The sequence below is a fragment of the Hemitrygon akajei genome, chromosome 4, assembly GCF_048418815.1.
Source record: "Hemitrygon akajei chromosome 4, sHemAka1.3, whole genome shotgun sequence".
Lineage (NCBI taxonomy): Eukaryota > Metazoa > Chordata > Chondrichthyes > Myliobatiformes > Dasyatidae > Hemitrygon > Hemitrygon akajei.
In genome coordinates, this window is record NC_133127.1 from 44,974,043 (window position 1) to 44,991,846 (window position 17,804).

A 17,804-nucleotide genomic window follows, 5' to 3' on the forward strand; every position below is an offset into this window, starting at 1 on the left:
TAGGCTGCCAAGGAATGGATATATTTAAAAAAATGCTTTGAACATGGAACTTAGAAATGCTGAAAGTGCATTAACAGGATGAGTATATTGAACTTGCACACATCTTCAACAACGTGAAAATATTTCTCTCGCTGGTCTGACATTAACTGGCAGGCAGTGTTGGGGCTTTCAATTAATTTGGTGTAATTACGCCTTTCAGTCTGAGGAGATCTGAAGACTTGTCATTGAGGAAAGTCTCACCAGCAGTGGGTTTTAGTGAATAAGCTGATGTAAGCTTTAGAGTAGGGATATTTTAAAGTCAGAGAGAGTTATAAAACAACAGGAAAAGGGCATGTTTTCATGGTAAAACATTCAAATGTAAGCACTCCGATAAATTAAAAACCTGATGTGACCTGATTTGGGAGACTCACACAGAATTCAGAACTTGAAACACACTTGCATTATTACTTAAGGCTAATTTGTGATCATTGCCTAATTTAGATTCAGGTTGGAGTGAGTAATGTGAAAATTAGTTTCTAGTTTCTCCAGTTAGATTGCCTTTGAAAGCCACACAGCAGAGCCATAAATGTTAGATTACATTTTATATTTTTATTTTCCTATTACTCCAAGAGGCATTTTGGCCCACTGAGTCTATGTCAGCTTTCATGGCAATGCCATCAATTCCATCCCCCCCCCCCCCCCATTTAGCTGTTACCTATTTTTGCTGATATACCCATTCACTACTCCCACCCAATTTTACTGCTTCCCATATATTACAGTGGGCATTTTACATAAACAGTTAACCTATTAAGCTGCCATGCCATCAGGATATGGTACGACATCCGAGCACCAACAGAAAGCCCACCCATCACAGGGAGCATGTGCAAGCTCCACAGACAACACTGGAGGTCAAGGTTGAATCCCAGGCCTCTGAGGCCATACTAACTGCTGGACATTGTTTGTTCTGTTCAGGGGCCAGTTGAGTAAAGTGCTCACTTATTTTCTAAGGTGGGGGGGAGGGACAAGATGAGATATGAGAGTAAAAGAAAAAGAATGAAATATGAAGGTAAACAAGCTTATAATATAAAGGATAATACCAAAAGATTGTTCAGATATATACAGAGTAAAAGAGAGGCAGGAGTGGACAATAGACCATTGGAAAATGACACCAGAGCGATAGTAAGAAATGGTGAACAGACCAAATTAGTTTTTGCACCAGTCCTCACTGTGGAAGACACCATCAGTGTGCCAGAAATTAAGAGAGTGTCAGTGGACAGAGGTCAGTGTACTAAGGAAAAGGGGCTTGGGAAATTGACAGGTCTGAAGGTAGATAGGTCATGGACCAGATAGACTACACCCCAGAGATCTAAAAGAGGTAGCTAAAGAAATTGTAGTGGGATTAGTAATGATCTTTCAAGAATCACTAGATTCTAGAATGGTTTTGAGGACTGGAAGATTCTGAATATCACTCCACTCTAAGAATGGATGGAGATAAAAGGCAGGAAGTTATAGATGAGTTAGTCTAAATTCAGTGGTTGGGAAGATGTTGGAGTCCATTATTAAAGATGGGTTTTTGGGCTATTTGGAGCTATGTGATAAAATAGGCTGAAGCCAGCAAGGTTTCCTTAAGGGGTAATCTTACCTGACAAATCTGTTGGACTTCTTTGAGAAAATAACAGAGAGGATAGACAAAGGAGAATCAGAGATATTGTTTACTTGGATTTTCAGAAGGCCTCTGACAAGGTGCCACACATGCTGCTGATAAAAAAAGATAAGAACCCATGGTATTACAGGAAACATAGTAGTGTGGCTGATGGGCAGAAGGCAAAGAGTGGGAATAAAGGGGGTGGGTCTTTTCTTGTTGGCTGCCAGTAACTGGTAGTGTTCCACAGAGGTTGGTGTTAGCTCTATTATTTTTCACATTATATATTAATGATCTGGATTATGAAATTGAGAGTTTTGTGGCCAAGCTTGTGTACTGTACCAAGATGAGTGAAGGAGCAGGTAGTGTTGAGGAAGCAGAGAGGCTACAGAAGGACTTAAACAGATTTGGAGAATAGGCAAAGAAGTGGCAGATAGAATACAGTGTAGGGAAGCATATCATCATGCTCTTTGGTAGAAGCAATATAGCCATAGTCTATTTTCTAAACAGAGAGCAAATTTTCAATGTTTGGAAGTGGAATGGGACTTGTGAGTCTTAGTGCAGGAATCCCCAAAGTTAATTTGCAGTTGAGTCATTGGTAAAGAAGGCAAATGCAATGCTTTATAAGGCATTGGTCAGACCATACTTGGAGTATAGTGAGCAGTTTTGGCCCCCACATCCAGGAAAGGATGTGCTGACATTGGAAAGGGTCCAGAGCAGGTGCATGAGAAGTATCTGGGAATGAAAGGATTAACATAGGAGGAATGTTTGATGGATTTGGTGCTGTACTATCTGGAGTTTAGAAGAATGGGGGAAAATCTCATTGAAACATACTGAACATTGAAAGGCCTAGATAGAGAGGATGTGGAGAGGGTGTTCCCAATAGTGGAAGAGTCTTATATCAGAGGACACAGCCAACGAATAGTAGGATGTCCCATTAGAATAGAGTTGAGAAGGAATTTCAAGCAACACAAACAAAATGCTGAAGGAATTCAGCAGGACAGGCAGCATCTATGGAATAGAGGATAGTCAACGTTTTGGGCCGAAACCCTTCTGCAGGACCAAGGGTCTTGGCCCAAAGAGTCGACTGTACTTTTTTTCCATAGGTGCTGCCTGGTCCGCTGATCTCCTTGAGCATTTGTGTGTGTTGCTCGGATTTCCAGCATCTGTAGATTTCTCTTGTTTGAGAAGCAATTTCTTTAGCTAGAGTTGTTGAAGTGATGTCATTTGTTGCCATCGATGCTGTGGAAGCCAAGTCATTGGGTATATTTAAAGCAGAGGTTGCTATGTTCTTGATTAGCAAGGGTATCAAAGGTTATTGAAAGAAGGCAGGAGAATGGGTTTGAGAGTTAAAATAAATCAACCATGATTGAATACTGGAGCATACCTGATGGGCAAAATTGCCTAGTTCTGCTTCTATGTCTTGTGGTATTATGTATAGTAAAGTTTTTAAAATATCTTTTCAACAGAGTCAGCTGTTGTGTTACTCTGTAAAGTAATGTTGCTGAGAAATAGGAGCAGTTTTAAGCTCTATGGCCCTTCAAGCCTTCTCTACCATTAAGTGGCAGATCTGGTTTTTTAGCTGAACTCCACTTTGCACCTTGAATACTTAATGGATCATTATCCCTGTTCTCTTGGATGGACAATTTGCAAGATGAGTCAAAATAACCCTCTGAATGTCCATCTTAATTAATTGATGCCCTATGCTAAGGCAGTCCCACCTGCTCTAAAACTTCCATAGTAGGGAAAGACCCTTAGTGTCTCCCCATCAAGACCCCTCAGAGTAAGAGTTAGACAAGTAAAAGTAAAAGTATACAGTGTTTAAATGGGGTGAATGGATGAATGGAATTAGCAAGGAGAGGGCAGTATATTTTAAAAAAATCCAATATTTAGCCCCCAATTAAAGCACAGATTTCAAACTAAGGCTTAAATCATGAGATGTCATTTCTGACAAATAGGTAGTGACATCAAGAAGCAACAATCAATATGCCTGCCACATTGTCTTTGAATATGTAATGTAAATGAGAGATAAATATGACTCAAATTTCCTCCTCCAATCAATACCACAGGAAGTCTGTGAGGCAGGGTATCAAACACTGCAGCACTCCTTCAGAAATATCAACCCATACCTACAAGCCCAGACCCTGACAAGAGGACCATCAGTTCACCAAGGCTGATGACTACCATAGAGATGTAATTTCAAAAGCTCTGACAATGGGTTCACCAAAGCCATGTACATTGAACTGACATTAGCCAGGTTTGCAATTTCCAGTATTCAGAGTTCTTTAATGATTCCTGACCATGCAGGCTGATGGAGGGTTGGGGTGGGGGGGGGGGGGGAGGCAAGTGTTTAAAGTATAGGCTGAGATTCCAGCACGGTTATGTTTGTCAGGGCCATTACTTATGCCCCCTGTCTGATGAAGGCATCTCTCCAAGTGTGATCAGATTAAAATATCCATGCACACCCTCGGGGAATGCGCTTGAAGTATAGATAGGGTATGTAACATTGCTGGTTGGGGGACACTTAAAGGAAAAAAAAGTACAAACTATTCCAAACCAAGGAAACTTTGGCCATAGTTATTGTATGTTTACTCAGCCTGATCAAGAGAATGATTGCAGGTGATAGTGAAGGTAGACTTAGTGGAAAATTCTGAATGAATTTCTTTAAGGAGATGGTGGAATGATACAGCATCAAATTCCCATTGTGTGTTTGTATGGAAAGAAATGTAATGGATTATATACAGCATTGTTCTGCCAGCCTTCATTGTAGTTGGCATTGCACCAGATCCAGGCAGAAGATAGTCTGTCCCACTTTTATCCACAGGACTGGGTATGCAGTAGGAGGAGCTGGCATTTCATTGGGAGTGAGGCAAGTTAAATCTGTATGCTATTGCCCTGATTTAGGTAGTTTGCCCAACAATAACATGACTGGGCATACATATAATTTATATTTACTACTCAAACAGTACATCGCACATAACGCCACTGAGCGCATCAACATGAAACACTAACATAGGAAAGCACCATCCATCATCAGAGGTATTTAAAATTATGAGGGGGATAGATAGAGTTGACGTGGATAGGCTTTTTTCCATTGAGAGTAGAGGAGATTCAAACAAGAGGACATGAGTTGAGAGTTAAGGGGCAAAAGTTTAGGGGTAACATGAGGGGGAACTTCTTTGTTCAGAGAGTGGTAGCTGTGTGGAACAAGCTTCCAGTAATAGTGGTAGAGGCAGGTTCAATATTGTCATTTAAAAAAAAAATTGGATAAGTATATGGACAGGAAAGGAATGGAGGGTTATGGGATGAGTGGAGGTCGGTGGGACTAGGTGAGAGTAGGCGTTCAGCACAGACTAGAAGGGCCGAGATGGCCTGTTTCTGTGCTGTAATTGTTATATGGTTATATGGTTACATCAGTGAGTTCAGGGCACCAGCCATGAGTGGCACCCTGTCTGCTTCAGGGAGCACTGCATGTCATTCATTTGGGTGACCGTGTCATTCTTTTTGACAGGCTGCAAACAATGACATTTGTTTGGCTGAGGGTGGGATGAGGTTTAAAAAAAGCTCAGGGTCTTTGGGAATTTTCGGCTGGCTGAATTCATAATGATCCATTAGGCACTTGGCAAAGGCCAATTAAAAAAAAGCGAGGTGTAGGCAGAGTGGCCATTGTTGGTGTGGACAGTGTTAGAGTGGTCAGGTTTTGGCTCAACAGGCTTGGCCTAGGACAGATTTGGGCAAAAAAAGGCGGAGGATCTAAGTAAGTTTCTAGTAAGGTTTTGTTTCTCTTTTTTTGTCTATTAGAATATAGTTAGTGCAGTGAGAAAGGGACCAGGGTTTGTTTTCTTCTTCGTGTGAGATGTGGGACCTCCAAGAGATCCCCAGCCTCTCTGAAATTCATTAAGTTCCAGCTGCTTAGAGACCACGTTAAGGAACTGGAGCTGCAGCTAGATGATATTTGGTTCATGCAGGACTATGAGAAGGTGATAGATAGGACCTAAAGGGAAATAGTCACCAATAAGTTGCAGGAGACAGGGAGCTGGGTGACCAGAGGGAAAGTGAATAAGCAGTCAGTGCAGAGTACTGGGCACTCCCTGTTCCCCTCAATAATAGGTATATTGCTTTGGATACTGTTGAGGGGGTCCTGCAGGGGGAAGCCATAGTGACTGAGATATGTGCTGGATTGGGTGTTGTGTAATGAAACAGATTTGATTAGGGAACTTAAAGTAAAGGAACCCTTAGGAGACAGTGATCGTAGTATAGACCGTAGGATATAGGAGCAGAAGTAGGCCATTCGGCCCATCGAGTCTCCTCCGCCATTCAGTCATGGGCTGATCCAATTCTTCCAGTCATCCCACTCATCTGCTTTCACCCCATACCCTTTGATGCCCTGGCTAATCAAGAACCTACCTATCTCTGCGTTATATGCACCGAATGACTTGACCTCCACAGCCGCTCATGGCAACAGATTCCACAGATTTACCACCCACTGACTAAAGTAATTTCTCCACATCTCTGTTCTAAATGGACATCCTTCAATCCTGAAGTCATACCCTCCCCTATCATGGGAATTAACTTTGCCATATCTAATATGTTCAGGCCTTTTAACATTCAGAATGTTTCTATGAGATTCCTCCCTCATTCACCTGAACTTCAGGGAATACAGCCCAATGGCTGCCAGACGTTCCTCATATGGTAACCCTTTCATTCCTGGAAACTTTCTCGTGAATCTTCTCTGAACCCTCTCCAATGTCAGTATATCCTTTCTAAAATAAGGAGCCCAAAACTGCACACAATACTCCAACTGTGGTCTCATGAGTGGCTTACAGAGCCTCAACATCACATCCCTGCTCTTATATTCTATACCTCTAGTCTCTAGAAACTGAATATATCTGTCTTGCACTTCCCTCGTTTTTTGCAGAAACTCCAGCCATTGCTGCTGTGCTGTCCTTCCTGCTAGTGTCCCTTTCCAGTCACCTTTGGCCAGTTCCCCTCTCATGCCATTGTAATTTCCTTTATTCCACTGAAATACCAATGCATTAGAATTTAGTTTCTCCTTCTCAAATTTCAAAGTGAACTCAATCATATTGTGATCACTGTTCCCTTAGGTTTCCTTAACCTTAAGCTTCCTTATCACCTCCAGATCATTGCACAACACCCAATCCAGCACAGCCAATCCCCTAGTGCGCTCAACAACAAGCTGTTCTAAAAAGCCATCCCTTAGACATTCTAACATTCTACAAATGCTCTCTCTTGAGGTCCAGTACTGACCTGGTTTTCCCAATCCACTTTCATATTAAAATCCCCAGCGATTATCATGACATTGCCCTTCTGACACACCTTTTCTATCCCTTGCTGTAATTTGTAATCCACATCCCGGCTGCTGTTTGGAGGCCTGTATACAACTGCCATTCGGGTCCTATTACCCTTGCCATTTCTTAACTCAACCCATAGAGATTCTACACCTTCCAATCCTATGTCATCCCTTTCTGAAGATTAATATTATTTCTTATACACAGAGCCACACCACCTCCTCTGCCTACTAACCTATCTTTCCGAGACACCATATATTCTTGGATGTTCAGTTCCCAATGGCAGCCATCCTTTAGCCACGTTTCAGAGATGGCCACAAATGTCATACCTGCCAATCTGTAGCTGAATTTCAAGCTCGTCCATTTTATTTCTTATGATGTGTGCATTCAAATATAACACTTTCAGTTCAGTATTTATTGCTTTCTGTTTTAACTGAACCACACCTCTATTTCTCTGTAAATTATCCTACTGGCTTTGATTATGCCTCATCTCCTGCTTGTCCTTTCTATCATCTCTGTTGAACATTATCTTTGATTTATTTCTGTTTTCTCCTTCCTCAGCCCTATCACTCTTGTTCCTATCCCCCTGCCAAATTAGTTTAAACCCTCCCTAACAGCTCTATTAAACCTGCCTGATAGGATATTGGACCCCTTTGGGTTCAGGTGTAACCTGTTCTTTTTGTATAGGTCGTACCTCCTCAAGAAGAGGCCCTAGTGATACAAGAACCCTAAAGCAAGGGGTTTAGAAGGGGTGGAGTATGTTAGGTGTGTCCAGGAAGGTTTCTTGACACAATATGTAGATAAGCCTACAAGAGGAGAGGCTGTACTTGATCTGGTATTGGGAAATGAACCTGCTCAGGTGTTAGTTCTCTCAGTGGGAGAGTAATTTGGAGATAGTGATCACAATTCTATGTCCTTTACCACAGCATTGGAGAGGGATAGGAACACACAAGTTAAGGAAATGTTTAATTGGAGTAAGGGGAAATATGAGGGTATCAGGCAAAAACTTGGAAGCATAAATTAGAAACAGATGTTCTCAGGGAAATGTACAGAGGAAATGTGACAAATGTTCAGGGGATATTTGCATGGGGTTCTGCGTAGGTACATTCCAATGAGACGGGGAAGGGATGGTAGGGTATAGGAACCGTGATGTACAAAGGCTGTTGTAAATCTAGTCAAGAAGAAAAGAAGAGCTTACAAAAGGTTCAAAAAACTAGGTAATGGTAGAGATCTAGAGGATTATAAGGCTAGCAGGAAGGAGCTTAAGAATGAAATTAGGAGAGCCAGAAGGGGCCATGAGAAGCCCTTGGCAGACGGGAATAAGGAAAACCCCCAAGGCATTCTACAAGTATGTGAAGAGCAAGAGGATGAGACATGAAAGAATAGGACCAATCAAGCGTGACAGTGGAAAAGTGTGTATGGAACCAGAGGAGATGGCAGAGGTACTTAATGACTAATTCAGTATTTACTACGGAAAAGGATCTTGGCGATTGTAGGGATGACTTGCAGCAGACTGAAAAGCTAGATATTAAGGAAGAGGATGTGCTGGAACTTCTGGAAAGCATCAAATTGGATAAGTCACTGGGAATGGACGGGATGTATCCCAGACTACTGTGGGAAGCGAAGGAGGAGATTGAGTCTCTGGCAATGATCTTTGCATCATCAATGCAGAAGGGAGAGGTTCTAGAGGACTGGAGGGTTGCGGATGTTGTTCCATTATTCAAGAAAGGGAGTAGGGATAGCCCGGAAAATTATAGATCAGTGAGTCTTACTTCAGTGGTTGGTAAGTTGATGGAGAAGATCCTGCAAGGCAGGATTTATAAGCACTTGGAGAGGCATAATATGATTAAGAATGGTCAAAATGGCTTTGTCAAAGGCAGGTCATGCCTTACGAGCCTGATTGAAATTTTTGAGGAGGTGACTAAACACATTGATGAAGGAAGAACAGTAGATGTCGTGTATCTGGATTTAAGCAAGGCATTTGAAAAGGTACCCCATGCAAGTCTTATTGAGAAAGTAAAGAGCCATGGGATCCAAGAGGACATTGTTTTGTGGATCCAGAACTGGCTTCCCACAGAAGGCAAAGAGTGGTTGTAGATGGGTCATATTCTGCATGGAGGTCAGTCACCAGTGGTGTGCCTCAGGGATCTGTTCTGGGATCTCTACTCTTTGTGATTTTTATAAATGATCTGGATGAGGAAGTGTAGGGATGGGTTGGTAAATTTACTGATGACACAAAGGTTGGTGGTGTTGTGGATAGTGTGGAGGGCTGTCAGATGTTACAGCGGGATATTGATAGGATGGAAAACTGGGCTGAGAAGTGGCAGATGGAGCTCAACCCAGATGAGTGTGAAGTGGTTCATTTTGGTAGTCAAATATGATGGTAGAATATACAATTAATGGTAAGACACTTAGCAGTGTGGAGGAACAGAGGGATCTTGGGGTCCGAGTCCATTGGACACTCAAAGCTTCTTTGCAGATTGACTATGGTTAAGAAGGCATATGGTGCATTGGCATTTGAGTTTAAGAGCCAAGAGGTAATGTTGCAGCTATATAGGACCCTGGTCTGACCCCATTTGGAGTACTGTGCTTATTTCTGGTCGCCTCACTACAGGAAGGACATGGAAGCCATAGAAAGGTTGCAGAGGAGATTTACAAGGATGTTGCCTGGATAGGGGAGCATGCCTTATGAGAATAGGTTGAGTGAACTCGGCCTTTTCTCCTTGAAGCAATGGAGGATGAGAGGTGACCTGATAGAGGTGTACAAGATAATGAGAGGCATTGGTCATGTGGATAGTCAGAGGCTGTTTCCCAGGGCTGAAATGGCTAGTTTTAAGGTGCTTGGAAGTAGGTATAGAAGAGATGTCAAGGGTAAGTTTTTTACACAGAGAGTGGTGAGTGTGTGGAATGGGCTGCTGGCATCGGTGGTGGAGGCGAAACAATAGGGTCTTTTAAGAGTCTCCTGGATGGATACATGGAGCTTAGAAAAATAGAAGGCTATGGGTAAGCCTAGGTAGTCCTAAGGTGAGGACATGTTTAGCACAGCTTTGTAGGCCGAAGGGCTGGTATTCTGCTGTAGGTTTTCTGTGTTTCTGTTTCTAACCCAAATCCCTGCCCCCTCCACCAGTCTCTCAGCCACGCATTAATATGCCTGATCATGCTGTTCTTGCACTCATTAGCACATGGCACTAGCAGCAATCCTTAGATTAATTCCCTAGAGGTCCTGCTTTTCAGCTTCATACCTAACTCCCCGAATTCCCTCTTCAGGACCTCCTCACTTTTTCTACCTATGTCATTGATACCAATGTGTACCAAGACTTCTGGCTGTTCACCCTCTCCCTACAGAAAACATCCCGTACCCAGGAACCTGGGAGACAACACACCATGCAGGTATTTCTATCAGGCTGACAGAACTTTCTGTCTGCTCCCCTCACTCTAGAATTCCCTATGACTACCGCATTCCTCATCTTCTTCTCTCCCTTCTGCCAGAGACCCGATCGCCGTGGTCATCCTCTGTCAGGTCACTCCCCTCAAAAGCATCTAAAACAGGATAATGATTACTGAAGGTGATCGCCACAGAGGTGCTCTCTACTATCTGTGCTCTTCCCTTCCCTTCCCTGACATATCGGCAAATTCACCCTGCAGTGAGTGGGAGAAGCTAACGTCAGATGTATCAGTATTATAGTGAAGGAAAGGGAATTACAGGGGCATGAGAGGGGAGCAGGCCAAAGTTGATTGGAAGTGGACACTAGCAGGGACGATGGCAGAACAGCAATGGCTGGAGTTTCTGAAAACAATTCAGAAGGCATAGGGGAGATATATCACAAAGATAAAGAAGTATTCTAAAGGGCATCCGTGGCTGACAACACAAGTCAAGGACAGCATAAAAGCAAGAGAAGACATACAATATAGCAAAAATTAGTGGGATATTAGAATGGAAGCTTTTAAAAAAAACTGAAGGCAATTTTAAAAAATCATAAGGAAAGAAGGGATTAAATATGAAAGTACATATAAAAGAGGATACAGATTTTTTTTCAGATATATAGAGTAAAAGAGAGGGAAGAGTGGATATCAGACAGCAGGAAAATGATGTTGGAGTGGTAGTAATTGGTTACAAAGAAATGGCTGACAAACTTAATAAGTATTTTGCATCAGTCTTCACTGTGGAAGACACTAGAAGCTTGCCAGAAATGTGTGAGTGTCAGGGGTCAGAAGTGAATGAGTGTAGTTGCTATTACTAAAGAGAGGGTGCTTAAGAAGCTGAAAAGTCAGATGGTAGATAAGTCACCCGGACCAGATGGATTACTTACCAGGGTTCTGAAAGAGGTTGCAGAAGTGGAGACTTTAGTAATGATCTTTCAAGAATCACTAGATTCTGGAATAGTTCTGGAGGATTAGATAATGGCAAATGTCATTTCCTTCTTTCGGAAGAGAAGGAGGCAGAGAAACAAAATTATAAACAGTTAATGTGGCTTTCAGGAGTTGGGAAGATGTTGGAATCCATTATTAAAGATGAGGTTTCAGCTGGAGGCATATCAGAATCAGAATCATGTTTATTATCACCGACATATGATGTGAAGTTTGTTAACTTAGCAGCTGCAGTTCAATGCAATACATAATATAACAGCAAAAAATTTTTTAAAAATAATAATAAATAAATAAATCAATTATGGTATATGCATATTGAATAGATTTTTAAAATGTGCAGAAACAGAAATACTCTATATTTTAAAAAAAGTGAGGTAGTGACCAAAAATTCAATGTCCATTTAGGAATCAGATGGCAGAAGGGAGGAAGCTGTTCCTGAATCGCTGAGTGTGTGCCTTCAGGCTTCTGTACCTCCTCCCTGATGGTAACAGTGAGAAAAGGGCATGCCCTGGGTGCTGGAGGTCCTTAATAATAGAAGCTGTCTTTCTGAGACAGCACTCCCTGAAGGTGTCCTGGGTACTTTGTAGGCTAGTACTCAAGATAGAGCTGACTAGATTTACAACCCTCTGCAGCTTCTTTCGGTCTTGTGCAATAGCCCCTCAATACCAGTGATTCAGCCTGTCAAAATGCTCTCCATGGTACAACTATAGAAGTTTTTGAGTGTATTTGTTGACATGCCAAATCTCTTCAAACTCCTAATAAAGTATAGTCGCTGTCTTGCCGCCTTTATAACTACATCGATATGTTGGGACCAGGTTAGATCCTCAGAGATCTTGACACCCAGGAACTTGAAACTGCTCACTCTCTCGACTTCTGATCCCTCTATGATGATTGGTATGTGTTCCTTCATCTTACCCTTCCTGAAGTCCACAATCAGCTCCTTCGTCTTATTGACATTGAGTGCCAGGTTATTGCTGCTACCACCCCACTAGTTGGCATATCTCACTCCTGTACACCCTCTCGTCACCACCTGAGATTTTACCAACAATGGTTTTATCGTCAACAAATTTATAGATGGTACTTGAGCTATACCTAGCCACACATTCATGTGTATACAGAGAGTAAAGCATTGGGCTAAGCACACACCCCTGAGGTGCGCTAGTGTTGATCGTCAGCGAGGAGGATATGTTATCATCAATCCGCACAGATCGTGGTCTTCCAGTTAGGAAGTTAAGGATCTAATTGCAAAGGGAAGTACAGAGGCCCAGGTTCTGCAACTTCTCAATCAGGATTGTGGGAATGGTGGGATTAAATGCTGAGCTATAGTTGATGAACAGCATCCTGACGTAGGTGTTTGTGTTGTCCAGGTGGTCTGAAGCCATGTGGAGAGTCATTGAGATTGTGTCTGCCATTGACCTACTGTGGCAATTGGCAAATTGCAATGGGTCCAGGTCATTGCTGAGGCAGGAGTTCAGTCTAATCATAAAATAGGCCAAAGTCAGTATGGTTTCCTTGCATGCAAAATCTATTGGAATTCTTTAAGAAAATAACAAGCAGGATAGACAAAAGAGTGTTAGTGAATGTTGTTTACTTGGATTTTCAGAAGACCTTTGACAAGGTGCCTCACTTGAAGGTGTTTAAAAGGAGCCCATGGTATTACAGGAAAGATACTGTCATGGATAGAAGATTGGCTGATTAGTAGGAGGCATTGAGTGGGAATAAAGGGGGCTTTTGTGGTTGGCTGTCGGTGACTAGTGGTTTTCTGCAGGGGTCAGTGTTGGGACCACTTCTTTTCATGATACTGTCTATGTTAGTGATTTGGATGATGGAATTGATCGCCTTGTGGCCATGTTTGTGGATGATACAAAGATAGGTGGAGGGGCAGATAGTGTTGAGGAAGCTGGGTGTCTGCAGAAGGATTGGATAGATTTGGAGAATGGGCAAAGAAATGGCAGATGGAATGTAGTATAGGGAAGTGTATGGTCATACACTTTGGTAGAAGGAATAAAGGTGTAGCCTATTTTCTAAACAGGGAGAACATTGAACAATCAGATGTGCAAAGGGGCTTGTGAAACCTTGTGCAGGATTCCCTGAAGGTTAACTTACAGTTTGAGCTGATGATATGGAAGGCAAATGCAAGTTACCCTTCATTTCAACAAGTAAGGAAGTAATGCTGAGGCTTTATAAGACATTGCTCAGACTGCACCTGGGGTATTGTGTGCCGTTTTGGGCACCTATCTAAAAAAAGTTGTGCTGGCATTGTAGAGGGTCCAGAGGAGGATTCTGGGAATGAAAGGGTTACTGTATGAGGAGCATTTGATGGCTGTGGGCTCGTACTCTCTGAAGTTTAGAAGAATGTGGGAGGATCTCATTGATACCAATCGAACATTGAATAGCCTAGATAGAGTCTATATAGAGGAGATGTTTCCGATAGTGAGGAAGTCTATGACCAGAGGGCACAGTCTCGGAATAGACGGATGTCCATTTAGAGTGGAGGTGAGGAGGAAATACTTTATTTTATTTTATTGAGATACAACACAGCGTAGGCCCCCTTGGCTCTTTGAGCCACGAAGCCCTGAAATCCCACAATTTAATCCTGGACTAACCACGGGACAATTTACAATGACCAATTAACCTACCAACAAGTATGTCTTTGGACTGTGGGGAGGAAACTGGAGCACCCAGAGAAAACTCACACGGTCACAGGGAGGAACGTACAAATTCCTTACAGGCAGTGAGGGGAATTGAACCTGGGTCACCTGTACTGTAAAGCATTGTGCTAACCGCTACGCTACTGTGCCACCCCAGTCTGGCCAGAAGGTGGTGGGTCTGTGGAATTAATTGCCACGGACAGCTGTGGAGGTCAAGTCATTGGGTATGTTTAAAGTGGAGGTTGATAGATTTTTTATTAGACAGGGCATCAAAGATTCTGGGGAGAAGACAGGAGAATGGAATTGAGAGGGATAATAAATCAGCCATGATGGAATGGCGGAGCAGACTCGATGAGTTGAATAGCCTAATTCTGCTCCTACATATATCTTCTGGTCTTATGAAGATTCCTTCGAGTGGAGACTTGAGAGAGCCGTTCATAGTGAGCATTGCTTCAGTCATCTATTTACTATATCAGCTTGCATTCAAATACTAACAGCAAATAAGCCGCTACTCTAATATTTGAGGGCAAAGATGACTTATCAACCATTGATGGTGCTGTCTTGTTTTATAAGTTTGCCCTTGCCACAGATGGTAAAATAAAATCTCTGCATCTAAATACCTGCTGTGAGAGTCTTTCACTGGTAGCTTTACTCACGTCTGCACATATGGTCTGGAGCTTGTTACTGCTCTTGGCATACGCTCTCAACTGTAAGTACTGTAGTAGAGGCACTTGAAAAAGCACATAAAAATATAGACAGAATTACATCATCTTTCCAGCACTGCACATTGAAGATTGAAGTATTAAAAATAGGAAAGAAATTATTTATAAATGCTTCTAAATATGCTGTCAAAGTTGCAAAACACAAACCTTGCAAACTTGAAGAAGTTCTTCACTCATGGGCTTCAAAATGCGAGCAAGGTGAATACTCTCATTATTCTGCAGAGTTTTACTTGGTGCTCAGTTTAAATACAATTTTGTGAAATCAATGCACATAAGCATATGTATTCCCGGGTGTATGCAGATTGCAGAGCCTGGTAGGAATTTGGCACAGGATTTGTTGTTTCCCTTGGTAATTCTCCATGGTGTCCTGGCTAATTTCCTTCTTATTGTTCTGAGACTTAAACAGATATAAATTTTTTTTAAATTAAGTCTTGGTGCGCTGGCATTGTCTTAGCCAATATTTATCACTCAGCAAGCATCAAGATTCAAGATATAAGATGTGAGTTTATTTATCTCGTGTACATCAAGACATACAGAGAAATATGTCACTTGCATTAGTACCATCACACCTGAGGGTATGCTGGGGGCAGCCGGCAAATGTTGCTATACATTCCGGTGCCAACATAGCACGGCCGCAATGCTCAGCTAAATGCAGCAAAACAGAATTCAACAGGCAACAGAACAACAGCAGCAAAACAAACCCTGTACCTCTCCCCCCCCCCCCCCCCACCCACACACAAATACAGTCCTCTACCCCCAAGACAGGCACTTATCTATCCAAAGTGTAGAAGGATATAGTCCTGATGCAGGCATATGGGTTAATTGTAGCTGGGCAAAAAGGTTGGCATGAATGTCCCCCATTTGCATGCTATAAGACTGTATGGTACATTAAGGTTTCTCAAGGCGTAAGAGTCCGAGAATTATTGCAACACAGAAACAGCTGTTTGGCCCAATTTGAACTAAGGTGTTTGTCCCAGCTATTCCCATTTGGCTTATGTTTTCCACTAAACCTATTCAATCCACGTACCTATGCAAATTAAACATTGTCATTGTACCTGTCTCTACGTCTTCCTCTGGCAAATCTTTCCCTTTTCACCTTAAATCTATGCCCTCTTGTTTTAGAGTCCTTAGCCTAGGAAAAAAGACTGGCCATCCACCTTATCTATGCTCCTCATGATCTTATATACTTCAAAAAGCTGTTGCTTGAGCTGGAGGGGTTTGAGTTATAGGGTGAGACTGAATACGCTAGGACTGTTTTTCTTGGAATGAGAAGTGACCTTATAGAAGTTTATAAAGTCTTTTTGTCAAGATATAGACATTTCCCCCCAGATTAGAGTTATATAAAATAAAGAGGGCATAAATTGAGAGAAAAGAGCTTGAATGGGGATACAAAGAATAAGTTTTTTTTCGCAAAGAGTGGTTGGTATCTGAAATGTGTTACAAGGAAGGGTCGTAGAAAAAGGTATAATTCCTATGTTTAAGAGCCATTTAAATTGATACTTAGAGTAAATATGAAAACCATAGAAGGATATGGTCCTGATGTGGACATGTGGGATTAGTCTAGATGGAAAAGAATTGGCACGGACAAGGTAGGCTGAAAGCTGCACTTCTGTGCTGTATGACTGTCTTCTCCTTATGTAGATCTAGCTCAATTTTTATTGATTTTGTTACTGCTGAGCACTTTGGGAAGATTCACTACATTAAAGGTTGACTGGATTGGGGAACATGCCTAATGAGAATAGGTTGAGTGAACTCAGCCTTTTCTCCTTGGAGTGACGGAGGATGAGAGGTGACTTGATAGAGGTGTATAAGATGATGAGAGGCATTGATCGTGTGGATAGTCAGAGGCTTTTTCCCAGGGCTGAAATGGCTAGCACGAGAGGGCATAGTTTTAAGGTGCTTGGAAGTAGGTACAGAGGAGGTGTCGGGGTAACTTTTTTACGCAAAGAGTGGTGAGTGCATGGAAAGGGCTGCCGGCAGTGGTGGTGGAGGTGGAAATGGTAGGTTCTTTTAAGAGACTCCTGGATAGGTACATGGAGCTTAGAAAAATAGAGGGTTATGGGTAAGCCTAGGTAGTTCTAAGGTAAGGACATGTTCGGCTCAGCTTTGTGGGCCGAAGGGCCTGTATTGTGCTGTAAGTTTTCTGTGTTTCTATGTATGACTCTGTGAATGTCTTGTTCCTGTTTCATTGGACCTTGTTGTATGCAATTAACTAACACATAATAATAGAGATTACATTTCATACGAAGTATTTAACTAGCTGTGTCATACATAGTAAGATACTTGGTGACATCTTGAGGTCATGAATGGTGATTATATAACTAAAAAATCTTTGCTCTATCTCTCTCCTATTACATTGTACACACCATCTGGGATAATGGTTGCTTTTCCGGTCATAGACAAAGGAGTACAGAAAACAGACATGTGCATTTGAGTTCTTGTGTGCAGATATTGTAGGCAATCCATTGGAAGGCACAGTGACTCATATGGAATGTTTCATAACCTTGAGTTATTTTAACACACATTATACACAATACAATATTTTCTGAATTAAAATAGAAAATGTAGCTGTTAATTTGCATGCAGTAAGTTCTCATGAACACTGATGGTGTAGGAATAAGATCTCCTGCTTTAGTGATATTGATTATGGGATCAGTATTGGACAAGGTACAGAGTTAAGCTCTCCCATCCTCAAGGTATGGAACAGGAATTATGTTCATCAAAAGAGAAGAACTCAGCCACTGAAAGAAATGAAGATTGATAGATGGAGTTACTTGTCATGTTTTTAGATTTGATTTTCCTGTAGGAAGCTTGAAGGACACCATCCCTTGCATTTGCCTCTACCTGTAACTACAGATTACCTTGAAAATAATGAGACATGCTCCTGAAAGGAAATGACACAGTGGGAAAAGCAAAAACACATTGGAAACATAGTAATGATAGATAATCTGCTTGAATAGCTGTTAAAATGTTTATAATTTGCCTATTGATTCCCCAGAGTTATATCTTCAAAGTGATTGTTTTCTCCATCATAAATCTGTGAGGTTACATGGATTTTTCTTACCTTTTCTGTGAACTTAATCTTCAACAGTTTTGATGCAACTCATATATCAAACACACTGATTCTTTTTTA

At 41.8% G+C, this 17,804-nt stretch overlaps 1 protein-coding gene across 2 annotated transcripts in view; it reads left to right on the top strand.

The window, feature by feature from the left end:
- LOC140726294 (alpha-synuclein-like) overlaps positions 1–17,804 on the top strand; it is a 110,788-nt gene that overhangs the window by 11,289 nt on the left and 81,695 nt on the right. The gene's annotated exons all lie outside the window — the stretch shown is intronic.